Consider the following 14061-nt stretch of genomic DNA (forward strand, 5'->3'; position numbering starts at 1 on the left):
TTTTCTCCTCTGGAACAGATTCTTGTTCAGCACACAATGAAAACCACCTTGGTATCATGTGACATCTCCTGTACATACTTCCAGACATAGGAAGTTTCTCAAAAGTTTGAACAGTTTCGGAGATGATGGTATATATTGTATACCAAGTGATAGTGCAGCTGTTTTTGCAGGGGAGAAGTCTCTCTGACAGTTTTGACAAGTTCATCTACAATAAGGCTCAAATTAACAGACCTCTTAGTTCTTCATTAAGGACAAGGACTGCAGTTCTGGCTTGAGCATACGGAAGTCATGCAGCTGGGTGGGAATTCTTCTGCCTTCCCCACTCCTCTATGTATTTGAAAATAAGGATCTCAATATTGCCCAGAATAGTATGGAAATTGGTAGCGTTCACCTCTAAACCCTTGAGCTTGAAGACTGAGTCTTCAGTTTCTTGCTTGAATGACAACTGAATTCCCCTACAAGCTTATTGTAATATTGTAAACAGAGTATTTAATCTAAGATGCAAAATAACTACTGAATCATTTTATGCAATGGTAGGAAAAAAAATGAGTTAAACTGTATTCAAAGCACATAAAACACTATTAGAGATGCAGATTAGCCTTGAGGAATGAGCTCAATGAGAAACCAAATGAATCAACCTCAGACAAGTTTCACTAACAACTTTATGATATTCAGACTTGAGCAGTGTTGCTCTTCAAGACAGATAATTGAAGAATTAAATCATAGTACCTATTTGCCAGCTCACTCTGGTACTTCTTGGTCTTCTAGAATCACGTTACTCCCATGGCCATTTCTGTCACAAGTATGTCAGCCAATTTGTCTTTCACTTCTCAAAAGAAAAGGAAGTGAATTAGTGATCATGGAGTAGGTATCCATGTAACACATGCGTCTTGCAGAAACAGTTTCTATGACTTGATAGAAGTAGTCATAGCCTAAACTGCTGTCTATGATCTACAGTAAAACTGCAACAATTTACTCCAGATTAGGATCTGATCTTTGCTTGTAAATTTATCTTTTCCTCATGTGATCAGGTTGAGCTGCTGTGCAGGCTCAAGCACTGCTAAAAGGCAGGCAAGAGGATAAATTACTGTGTTCACTTTTAAAATTGTGCAAAATAAAAGTGGAAGGAAGTAACAGCTTTTTCACCAACACCTGACATTTTCTTGCATGCAAATTCCTTTTCAAGATAAAGAGTACCTCAAAGAGCCACGTCATCCATCTATCTGATCTTTCTTGGTATTGTGCTGTTAACAATATAAGGCATCAGATCAAAACAAGGCAGGATGAAAGTTATGTAATTTCCACTAAGAGGGAAAAAAACCCCAGCATGGTTAGACAGACATCACAAACTGAAACCTTTAAATTCAATTTAACAATACATTTTAGTAAGTGGCTATGCAGGAACATATAGAACATACTGACTTTGCAGAGCTATTGCCTGAAAGTGTAATAGATAACTATTACCATTGTGCTACCACTTCCTGTCAAGCTACCAAGACGCTACTGCAAAAATGTATAAGCAGTTTTATTGCTATTAACCCTAGTGAAAATTGAGGAGAAACGTTATTTTTATGCAGCTGTTCAGCATGTGTGTATCTGTATTGAATTAAAGGTGCTTCGCTCAGGTCTTTGTATTATATTATCTTTTCTGATAAACAGTCCAGAAATATCACTCATGGAAAATTGCACCCAGGCAGTCCCTGACTGGCACAGAAAAGCTGGGAAACATCTCAACCTTTTCCACTGGGACAAGGATGCAATGGGTAAAGGAGAGAAGCATGAATGTGAGCACCGGCTTTTGGTATTGCTCCGAACCCCACTGGGTGATAGGAACAGTTTGTTGAAACTGGATGATTGGGTAACATGAAGCTTAAGGCCACCTTTTTGTTTTTGATTAATTTATGAAAGATAAGAATGTTAGGACTCAGGACTGAAACGTTACTCATAGTTTAAAACAAAGGGTGGTGGAACATGTAGAATTTCCTTCTGTGGAACTGAATAAATTGTCTTCTAAAAAGTGTTTCTTTAATAAGCACTTGCATCCTTTAAGCCTGCTCTCACTGCTGTCTTGTAATGTTTTCTATCAGGTATTGGTGATGATTTTTGGAATTAAAACAAGGGCATTCAAAGAAATCCAAACCAGAATCTTTTATTCAACAATAGCTTTGCCAGGTGCAGTTTATTTCCCTAATCTTTACGAAGTAATTGCTTGCTAAATGAGTCACCGTACCCCGGGTCCCTCAGGTTACTGTGCATTGCTTAGACTGTATGTATCTGTTTACAAATCTAATATAAATTGCATAAATGGAAATTAAAAATATTATTTGTAACAAACCATAAATATAACTGTTCTCCTCCAAGGCCAAGGGGAAAATGTGAAATGTGTAGACAGACGATGTAATTATGTGACAGTATTTAATTCTTTGAAGTTCTGATATTCTAGTCCAGAAGAAGAATCCTCTGCCTCCTCTCCATGTTATATGGCAGTTGCTTTCTTTAGCTTTTTCCTCTACACGGAAAAAACACCGGAGGAAAGTAAAGACAAATCAAGGGCCCTGGCTTCACAGTCTGTCATACCTTGTGACAAGAGAAGCTTTGACCACTCGAATTCATGATGTGCCTAGGTGATATGGAACAACCTTTAGCTTTTCAGCTCTATTATGTTTTAAGTGGCTGGTCCTTTTTCTCTTATAGCAAACTCATGTAGTTACAAGGAGATCCCAAAGTTAAAAATGTGGCCTTGGATCTGAGTTTTTCTGTGGGGTCTCCTCTCTTTAATTTCGTTACCAATATATTTAGTAAGCTAAGCCCCTCATCATTTCCCTCAATTCTTAGAAATTTTTTTTGACCATCAGGGGAGGCCTGAGCAGTGAGGTTAGAGGAAGTTGCTATCAGTCAACATGCTGCACATGAATGATCTTCCCTAAAAAGATAATTTGAATTCAGAAAGTCATGTCTGAATGAAATTAACAATGAATCTCTCACTTAATTTGGTGGAGTGGCATCCAAAAACCAATCACATGAATACTGCGGGTCTCTCTTTCCGCCAGATGCCTCCCTATTCACTTTGTCACATAACATTTATGCTTATAACTTTAAGAACATATGGTCCAAAAGGAGAAAGTCTCTAAACAGTTTTAAGATACGCCTTTTACTGAGCACAGTTACAGCTTCTGTGAAAGTGTGTTCATGTGTTCACTTGTTGACAAAACCTGTCAGGAAGAGTTGCTGACAGGAGAGAGGCTTTCTGGTTTCATTCTGATTTCAGGGGTTGCACTTGAGAATGCTTGTGGTTATGGCTATCACCTGAAAAATATGTTCTGTGCAGCATCACAAATTGATTAAACTTCTTGTTTTTCAACCCAGATTAGAAGGTCTACATGAAGCCATTCACGCCAAGTCTTTGCTGGTAGATGGGATCATCGTTGTCATGTCATTTATTTTGTTGTGTAGAATTTCCTCATGTATCAAACACTCTTAAGAAACTCAGGATAGATAATGATTCATAGGATTTTTCCAAGTGAAATGTAATATTTTGGGGTTGAACAGAGAGAGAGAGTCAACCTACAAACAGAGCAAAAGGTTGCATTCATCTAAGTTATTGTTTGAAAGATAAAACCAATGAGAAATATTAAAACTCTGACAGCCAAGTGTTGATAACAAACACTTCTAGTGACGCCAGAGCTAAACCCCTGAAAAGATAAATGTGATTATGTCAATATTTATAACTAAATTCTGAATGCTCACAGATTCACTTATATCAGAATAGACTGACTATCAGTCTAGGCTTGAAAGGGATCTTTGAGAAACACACACTCTTTGGGAAGCCTAAGTCACTTAACCTGTTTAAGAGAGGAGACAAGGAATTTCAAAATTCAGATGAGACGCTAGAGAGGGATCAAGTGTTGGGTCAATGTATGACATGACTGAAAATACAAACAAGAGCAACATTTAAAGCGGGAGGACAAATCACAAATACTTCTGAAGTGATGAGGAACAGACCTGGACTTCCAAAATTTCCTCTGTGCTGTAAGATTTAGAGGAAGGTGTAGGTGAAAGGTTCTTGGGAGGTCTTGCTGGGAGGCATCTTAAAGCTCTCATTCAAGGTCAACACTGAAATGCTGGTATCAGAATCACAGATGCCTGAGGACAACGACCACACAGAACTCTGAAAACCAGAATACAAAGCAAAATAGCGTATGGTTTTTAATTTGATCCTATTAAGAAAGCAGACCTCAGAAGAGAAACTTCCCATGTGAAGTATGTGTGTTTTGTCACGAGGAGATAAACTGAGATATTTTGAAAAATTAGTGCAGAGGACCTACATGCTGAACCAGCCACCACTGATACATAAAAGTGATCATGTATGCTCTGACCTTGCAAAGTTCTAAGTATCCACAACTGATTTCACTACAGTACAGATGTAATTCCTCTAAAGGCTTTTAGTTAATGAATTAGAATGTAGTTCTCACTTAAAGGTGTTTCAACATCATCTTCATTTTTGGTTTCTGTTCTAACTCTTGGGTACTCTAGGCTAAATCTGGCACTTTGTTACAGAGATTAAAATTTTTCCAAAGTGTATGATGGGCTTTGTTCTAATGAAGACATAACTAATGCTGCTGATTTTTTTTTCATGTACGCTTACCGTTTTTTAACTATTTAAATAAATCCTTTCATTTAAATAATACGATGAATAAATAAATATAAGATTATTGAATAAAACAAAAATAGCAATAAACCCCACTGCTTTTCCCGCCTAAGCCTGGCCTGGATACTCTTTCTGAAAAAAATATAAAAAAATCATATACAAAAAATTCACTGTTTAAATTCTGAATCTTCTTCAGGAGGACAGTTGGCCAAGGCTTGCTGTAAAGTCAGTGGAGAGAGAGTGGTACTTCCAGAAAGCTGTTCATCTTGCTGAAGATAAGTATCTCATTCTCCTGATTATAGAGACACGCTGATAAATGTACATGCCTGATGATAAACATTTTTCAATTAAGGGTTTGCTCTAGTTGCCTAACATAGACATCTAAGCCATTCGAGATGTTGCAGGGCACCCCATCTGCCCCCATCAGCCTACTGCTGATCCAGATGCTTTGATTTCCTGTATGCCCTGTGCTGTATCTGCCAGCCCCTTGCAAATGTCTCTGATACCCTCACATATCACAAGTGGCATTTGATATCTGTGTTTAGGGAAATGATTCAAAGGCAAGTTATCAGAAGTTAGCTGAGGGTAATTTCTGTTTTGAAAATCATGTTTAGAAAATTTCCCCCTTAATGTGTGGGGCTGACATAAACAACTTGGTTTCGCTTTCACACATCCTTAACCTGTAACTCTGCTTAGGCTAAATTGCTAACTCTGCCAACATTACACATTACACAGACCGTGTCAGTCTGTGTCTTGGCCTCACCCATGTGCACTGAAAACAACATAACTAACTACCTTCCTCTTTCTCTCATTTTATGTTGCTTGTTTTGATACTAAGCTCTTTGAAGTGAGGACTGTCTTATACTTTAGTTTCTACGTGGTACTTACTAGATGAAGGTCCTACTCTTGCTTAAAACAATGGGTGTAATGGTTAGACCTATTAATATAAAACTGGAAAAATGTGTTTAAGTAACTTGAACAGAATACAGGCTTTTTTTTTTTTTCCCCTAGGCTGGCCAGACTGTATTCCACATCTTCATTATGTTTCCATCAGGTTGATGAATATAAATATTTTATTTATGTCCCAAATTATTAGCCCTCTGCCCCACGTAGTTTTATAGAACTAGTCGTTTTGTGGTTTTGGAAAGCCTAGTTCTAATTATGCTGGCTTAATCAAGGAAAATATTTACAGGAAAATTGTGTTTAAATACTGTCTAACCTACTATTGTCAGAATGGGACGAAAAATCATTCTTTCTGTTGCCAAGTACATAGCTCATCTTTAATAAGAGTCTGCTTTACAATATTTGTTAAGAATATGAACACATATAAAAAGACTGATGGGTACCTAACTACTTATGTTTAAAGTTAAGCAAAACTGAGGTCTTTGTGCCATAGGAAAATACCAACTTTTTAGCATGCATATTTTAAGCTAGGACATACAGTTGAAATTCAAAAATATTCCATAGAACAAACAAAAGAAAAATTAGAATACTTTCCATTTGAAATAGGATAGGAAAAATGTGGGTATCTTCTCATTAGCCTGAAATTTCTGGTATCATACACACACACAAACCTATCATTTCAGTTCAGTATCAAAATATTTTTTCTATTTACTCTCACACAGCTTCCTGGAATTTAAGGTCAAGCCCTAATATCTATTCTTTTTTTTTAAAATAAACCCTACCTAAAATAGAACAGATTTCTTTCATAAGGTTGAAAATATTTGTAGCAAATTTAATTTTGTCCATTAGGGGGAAAAAAAACCAAACGCCAAACTACAGCACTCCAAAAAATATCTGCTAAGAGGCGATTTTTTAAAAAATCCTGCCCCCCTCCCCCTTCACATTCATCATGAGAAGAGCCTTGACAGAACAAAGAAAGTACACTAACTACTATAAAAATGAAAATCCATAACCTATACCTGTCCCCCCTTGTACAACTGTAGCTATTAGAAATAATATGCTAGAAACTGTATGGATACTCATTAAAAAATTACACCATTCATATTTCTTTCCCAGAACCTGCTCTCTTCAGCTTTCCCCTAGCTTTCGCACACTTCTTTGCCTTCTGTTTCTACCTCACAAATACTCAAATTAGAAGCAAACCACTGTGGGCCAAGAAACAGATCGGAGTCTAATGCTGTTAGAGTACAAGGCGAATCTTGCTGCCTTGTGTTCACAGCTATAACAATACCTGTCTGCTACAGCAAGACCTTCACACTCAACGGATCCTACCCATGAGCATCCCAAAACAAAGTGAAGGTTACCCAATCCACTAGATGTACCGATGACAGCAATGACAGCAGGATTATACTGTCACTATATGTGTGGAAACAAGCTCAGACAGATAATCAACAAACAACAAAAACACTCAGTTGTGAATGAGAGATTATTTTTCATAAAAGAGTCAATTAATCTCTAAATTCTCTGTCCTAGTCCTCATGGTACACTTAGGAACTATCTTAAGAATAAAACCTAGGAAACAGAAATGTATGTTTTTACTGGATACAAAGGCAATGGTTCCATGGATTAAGTAGAGATATTGAGTTTATGGGGCATTTAAATAGTCTCCACTTCCATTTTAACTAGCTCCCCACACTTCTTGGCTGACTTTTTCTCCACCCCGCTGCAAAGGCTAAGGTCTTAATATAAAAGATAGCACTCTGAAAGAAGGAGAAGAGATAATTAAATTGTGCAGCTGCTTAGCTTTCTTATATTAAACATGGACTAATTGTTTATTAGCTGGAGGTTTGCTTCTCCTTTTCACATGTGAATAGGTATTTACCAAGTATTTTCCACCTCTAATCCTGCTTCTCTTATATCCTTGAATCATGGTTACAACAGTCCTACTGTAGTAGATAGAGGAAATTCTATGGTAAAGTCCCTATCTAATCACCTGAGGAAAATTAATAACTCTGTAAACTTCTGCCTTCTTCACTTACTGTTCTTAAAATCATGAAGATATATTTGTAATGCTGCTGTGCACAGTTTATGTCCTAAAAGGCCTACAGTGCTTGGAATATCTTTGCAATGAGAAGCGATAAGCTTCATTCTGATCTTTTTTAGTGCAGGAGAGATTAGAGAAGGTCTCAAATGAGATCTCTGATAGTCTTCTGACTCAGGTACGGAGTGTAAATAAAGCGTAGCACTTGTGTTCAGTTGTCTATCTGCAAACTGAGATGGTGCATGACTGTTTTCCATTGATTTCAACAGCCTCTGAACCAAGTTCTCAAAGGGAGAAAAAGAGAAAAATTTAAATGAAATAACCTATGTCTTAAAGTTACTTAAGACCATAACCACAGGTGCACACAGAGGTGCATTCTAGAGTGCTGAGACACCTATCTGCATTTTTATGCATCTTTTGCTTTGTTTCAGAAAATCTGGTCCTTTCTAGCCTATGTGTCATGCGGTTTCCTTAAGACTCAAATACCCAAGGAGCTTTGAAATGGGATCTATTCTCCTAAATTATCCAGGCAGTTCTGCAAATGTTCCTGTCTTGTTCCTTTCACCGGCATGAGAGTCAAGCCTGGTTAGGCAATTCAAATGGTTCTAGGTCCCACAGCATTCTGTCAGCACTCACATCCTGCTGCCCATCTGGGGTAGTGGCTCAAAGCTGCCCAGATCCTTAGGAATAATTTTACCTGCTGAGTTCAAAACCATTTCCTGATTTTTCAGTAGAGGCCCCTGCGTTCTGTTCATGCTTGGGTTTTGAAATGTAATTTGCTGTATAGCACAAGCCTCATTGACTATTGTAACACAAGCCTGGTATTTAAGTAAATGAATTGACATTTCTAATGTGCAGCAAAGTATTTACAGGAAATGTGGATTGTTTTCTTTATCACTGCTAAAATGTTACTTGAGAAATCTAGCAGGCACTAATTTTAATTAGGAGGATATTATTCAGGACTAATGAAATACATGAATAATACTATTTTTCTGTCATTAATAAAATGTATAAACTTTTGAACAGCCTTTTTCCTTTCAGATGTGCTCTTAAGCTACAACTTGGTGTCACCTATTAATTTGATTAATAACTTGGTATGTTCATTTTATTTAATTTCTCCATTTTTGCACAGAATAGTCAGCACTCTTATTCAGAAAAATGAGCTAATTTGAAAAAGTAAGAACTAATTTCAGACAAATGCTTCCACAAGATCATTTCATAGACTTGTGCATGCCCTATTTCCAATGATTTAACAATCACATTAACTTTTTGCTGGTTCCATTGCATTGCTGGGCCAGCTGATAGGGGGATATAGAGATGTTGTTCATCTAAACCATAGTCCAGCAAAGCAGTTAAGCATATGGATACCTTAAACATATCTATACTTCAGCAAAATCAATTCAACTGCTTGCAGGTTCACTTTTATGTATGCTTTCTTGGACTGAAGCCACAATTAACAATATGCTAGAGTAGAGCTTAGCAAAATATATCGAGAGGAACCATCTCTGTGAATAAAACTAAAACAGTTTGGGAATGTGTTAACTATCAAATGACTAGAGTTTAATTTTCTCTATCATTATAGGGTATTACAAAGCCTTTCCACAATAGGATGAGTAGTAATTCATGGCTGACTCTTGAGAAGACTTAATGCATAACTCACCTCCATGACCTTTCTAGTGGTGCCTTGTTTAAATCTTTTGGTCTTTCTTTTCCTATGCTTGTTCCTCTCAGAGCTGACTTGTAACTTAAACAGACTTCTTGGATTTCACACAAATATGTAGGAATATAAAGTATGCAAGTCAAGCAGCTTTAAAATAAATGAGAAAATAGAAATTATTTTCACTACATGGGACTTGAATGCTGTGGAGAGTTTTCAATCGTGCTCCTTCAGTGGACATAAACAACAGCACTGAAATCTATACTGAATGATACATTAAATATTTGGTTTAAATCAGAGGGGATGGGAGAGAACTCACAGAGAAGCACCCATCAGACCTTAGCTTTATATACGTCTTTTTAACTAAATAATTACATCCTCCAGCCAACTGTACCTGTACTTAAGAAAACATCATAGTGTCTCCAAGACTGATAGGATAATTATATCACTCTATTACATTTCTGACCGAATCTAGAGCTTAATTTTTGTTTGTTTTAGACAGTTGGGTAAGCATTAAAAGTAATGTGAGCTGGCAAGGCTCAGAAATAAGTGTGTACTTTCTTTTGTAAGAAACAGGTAGCAGGGCCACTCTGCCTCTGGAGGTCATCCCTTTTCTTTCATCTGTTGATGGGCACGCTCCTTGGGCATGCTCACTTGAGACGATAGAATAATATCATCAGTGCAGGTCACCTTTTGTGTCTGGGCAAGTGGAGGAAGTTATGTTCTTGCTTCATGCTACAGTAGTTAGAGAGATGTTGACAAAGTTCAGAGTCTGGGTGACAGTGAAACCTGTGGCTCCTGTCTTCCGCATGCATGGTCAGACTGAAGCCTCTGGAGGTCTGATTGCAGAGGCAAACCAGGGGTTTGCTCCATAGAGCCCCAAAAGATGTGACACTGTCAAGAAGATGTTATTTACAGACAGGGTAAAACTGAAGAAGTAAAAGGGCCTCTTATGAATTGAAATCAACTTCTCTCCCTTTTGCTACAGGTATTGTCTTTTATAATAAAGTTGCCAGGTTTACACATAAACTTTTGCTTCATAGATAGAGATGCCTGGAAAATTCTGTTAGCAGAAGAGTGACCTCCCTTAGAGTTTATGTGACAAAGTTTTAAATAAACTATACTTCATTCCACCATAGCTCATTATATTTCCATTTTATTTAATTTAAAGCAGTGTGTGGTTTATAATCAATGAAGTTCCTTTGCTGGAGAGAAGGAGGTTTTAGCTTCAGAACAAATACACAGAATTTTTTCATTTCCTTAATCTTGTGCTGTAGGTGGTCAGTTCCAACTGCTGCTTTTGGCACTAGAGGTTTGTTTAGTTTAAAGCCAAGTAAAACAGACAGAGAATAGCTAAATTGAAAAATTGAATTTAATATGTTAAGTATTATACTGCAGTTTATATAATAGCAGTGTTCCCTAGAGTAATATATTATTGTTGTAATGTTCTTTGACACAGATTGATACGAACCAGAAGTGATTAAAGGGCAGGTAGAAACATTAGGTTTGCTCTTGGGGAAAAAAGCCTGAACTATGGTATAAAATTAATCTGGCTGAGGAAGATGCTACTGCAGAGCTATGGTGATGCAGTGACAGTGGCTACATGTGATTTGATAGCATCATGGCTGGTAGAGTCATAATTCACAATTTGAGACAATAATGTCAGGATTACAAATGGCTCCTAGCTTTCTGTTTACTGCTGACGCAGACACTACTTAACTTCTTTTACAGGAAAAAGAGAGAAGTATTTAGATGTGGACATTACCTTAGGAATTTGGCAGTGCACAGTGACAGGGCCATATTCAGCGTATCCAGTCCAACATACATCTCAGAGATGATGTCCCAGACAAGCAAGCAGTAAGGGCAAACAGAGCCGTGCAACAGTTAGCTGCTAGGACATCACAGAATCCCTCTAGGAAAGAAACTATTGCCTTTTATTGCAGCAGTGCACTGGCTACTCTTTATGATGTGAGCATTAATCAACCTAGTGTTGTGCAGCAGTCTGTGGTCTTTTTTGCACTTAATAAGTTCTGCGGAACATTGCACAGTTTGTCCTGTGCTGGGATAACTGAAAAAAGGCTTTGGTAGACCAAGCCCTGGGGAACATTTTAATGCCTTTGGATGGCCAAGCCCTGGCATGTAGAAAACTACATTAATCTATTGACTCACATGTAACTGTGGTGCTTCCTGGAATTGAGAACCCAGCCTGGAGCTTCCATCTTTTATGATATTTCTTTAACTGCCATAATAACATGCAGTCTTTTAACAGACAAGCTGTTCATTTAATGTACTCAAGCAGGTGAGCTCTCACTGATCAATTCTTCTTAAAAACCTTGAATTTTGGAATTGTTTTTTTCGCTGCTACTTATATGTAGGAGTGACCCTATTTTTGAAGCATTTATACACAACTAGGGAATTACTCTGCTTTCAAGAAAAAAATCAAAACTGTCCAAAGCCCACTGCAAAGTTTACAGCCTCAGGGAATTTTCTCCCCTTGAGCCTAGGCAACTGTAAGCCTAACATGGGGTTAATGGGGAAATGGAAAGTTGAGCTTGGCTCTTTTTTTAAGGAGAGCCTCCTGTGGTTCATTCCTGGAGTTTGGGCTTCTGTCTCACAGATACATAGCTGTTCAGAAAGTTCATAAACTGGAAGAAAGCACAGGATTGAAATAAGCAAATTTGTCCAAATTTACTATTACTAAGCAGTGTTACTTCTACCTCCAAATTTATGCCACCAGAACTGTAGAACATTATTCTATATTTATATTATCATCTTCTCAAATATTACTTTTCTTTAAAACCAAGGGTCTAAGTCCACTTACATTGAATTTAAAGACAAAAATTCTCATCATGTTCAGTGAGAGGAAGACTAGGCCTAAGTTTGCTATTTCTCCTGAATCATTAAAATGTTAAATGCTATAAAGCTTTTATTTTTTTGACATCTAAGCAGAATAAGTAGACGAGCAAATGATTTTTCCAGTTAGCATAGAAAAATGCTTGTCTTTTTAATATCTGAAAATGACAGCTTTGCAGTTCTATTCTCATTTTATCCATCATTTTTAATTGCTGAGTAGAGTGCTACTTTCTCAAATGCTTGTAACTTCTGTGGTCATTTATTCCACTGCAAAAAGGGTGGAAAGGACACTACTCAATGCTGTTTAATTCTTAAAATGCCTATATTGAATTTTTGCCTTTTGAAAGCTGATATTTATTTTACTCTATCTGTGACTGATAGCTTTCCTAATGGCTATAGTTACAGAGAAGAAGAAAATTATGGTGCTAGTTAAGACATCGAAAAATGTGAAAATTCATTGTGCTTTTATTTTTCGGTGCTTCCTGTGCTGAACAAAGAGAGTGTTATCCTCTTTTGGTAAAATTCTAATAAGAAGTCTGCACTGGAGTCTGGGAAAATTATCACCCTGAAGAGTAACTTATATCTCCAGAAATCAGCAGACTCTTGAAATACAGATAGGAACACCAGACAGCACACGCAGAGCAGCATTTAAAAGTGTCCTCTCTCCCCTGACCAGAATCAAATGACTTTGGAATCAAAGCTTGAAAAATGAGAATTTGCAATGTTTAAGAAAAAAATCACTATGGCATAATTCAGTGAAAGAAATACTGAAAAATACAGAAAGATATTCACCATTCAGAATAGCTTTACTGAATCAAATTCACATTAGCTGATGATCTTCGCATATATGAATATTTATTACAGATATTCTATCGTTTTGTAATGCAGGGGTGGGGCTGGAGAGAAAGATGATCAGGTTTATGGGTGTGACACTTCAGGTTTGCTCCTTCTATTTTGGCTGGGTGCCCCTCCAAGAGGATCAACCCCCTTATTGATGGCAGGAACTACTGAATTCAGTGAGTTGCCCTCAGCCAACCTGGGGTTTACTTTCACTGTGCAAAGCCGAACAGGCTGGAACAGTGGTTGGATAGGGCTATTACAAAGGGTGCATTGCCTTATGAGTTTCTCACCATCGTAAGTCAAGGAGAATTTAGGATAAGAGTAGGAGCAAGTAAGAGCACCCCTAGAGATACCCTAGCTTGTCCCAGGAGAAACTAGGAAGTTCAGTACATTCTTGTACATTGTGGGCGTGGAACAGGGTACAAAATACTCCTTCATTAAAATTAATAAATACCTTTGCTCCCTTTGCGTTCACATTTGTGGTAGACATTTGTGGTGCTCTTAGAGTAAGTTAATTCTTTGCCTTTTGTGGTTTTGATGGCAAAAGCCATTGATTATTTGGAATCTAATTGCACTGAGTGTTCCTATTATCAAGGTTGACCATATCAATTTGAAATTGCTCAGCCACTATGTCATCACGAATGGATGGGTGTCATTCTTTGGTTTATTTTATAGTTAATGCAAATGTTTTGAATTAGAAGTCTCAGCATCAGATTTAGGTGTACATTTTCTTGTTTCTGTTTCTTGACCATATTAGTAGTTTAACAGGAATGTCTGCGTTTGTCAATAAGAAACCTCCAGTCTGGAGGCTGATAGACAAAGACTTATCAGAAGCATCATGAGGCTGACTTTATCATTTCAAGTGATTGATTAAAAAGCTTGGCAATATTTTGCATCTTTGAAAATCTCAAATAATGACCAAAGCCGGGGGACGTGTGGTTGTCCTAGGTTTCGTATTATGTACTAGCTGATGTATTAGTTTGTCAACTTCATCTTCATACAAAACCAAGAAGTTAAAGCAGGGCTCACAGGCAGGCAGCCAGTATCTCAGTGGACAATGGCATCAATGTAAGCCCAAAGGTTGGAGAACTGAATGTGGATACTAAATATTGCACATAC

Source organism: Egretta garzetta, unplaced genomic scaffold, assembly GCF_000687185.1.
Source record: "Egretta garzetta isolate BGI_Z169 unplaced genomic scaffold, ASM68718v1 scaffold161, whole genome shotgun sequence".
Classification (NCBI taxonomy): Eukaryota; Metazoa; Chordata; class Aves; order Pelecaniformes; family Ardeidae; genus Egretta; species Egretta garzetta.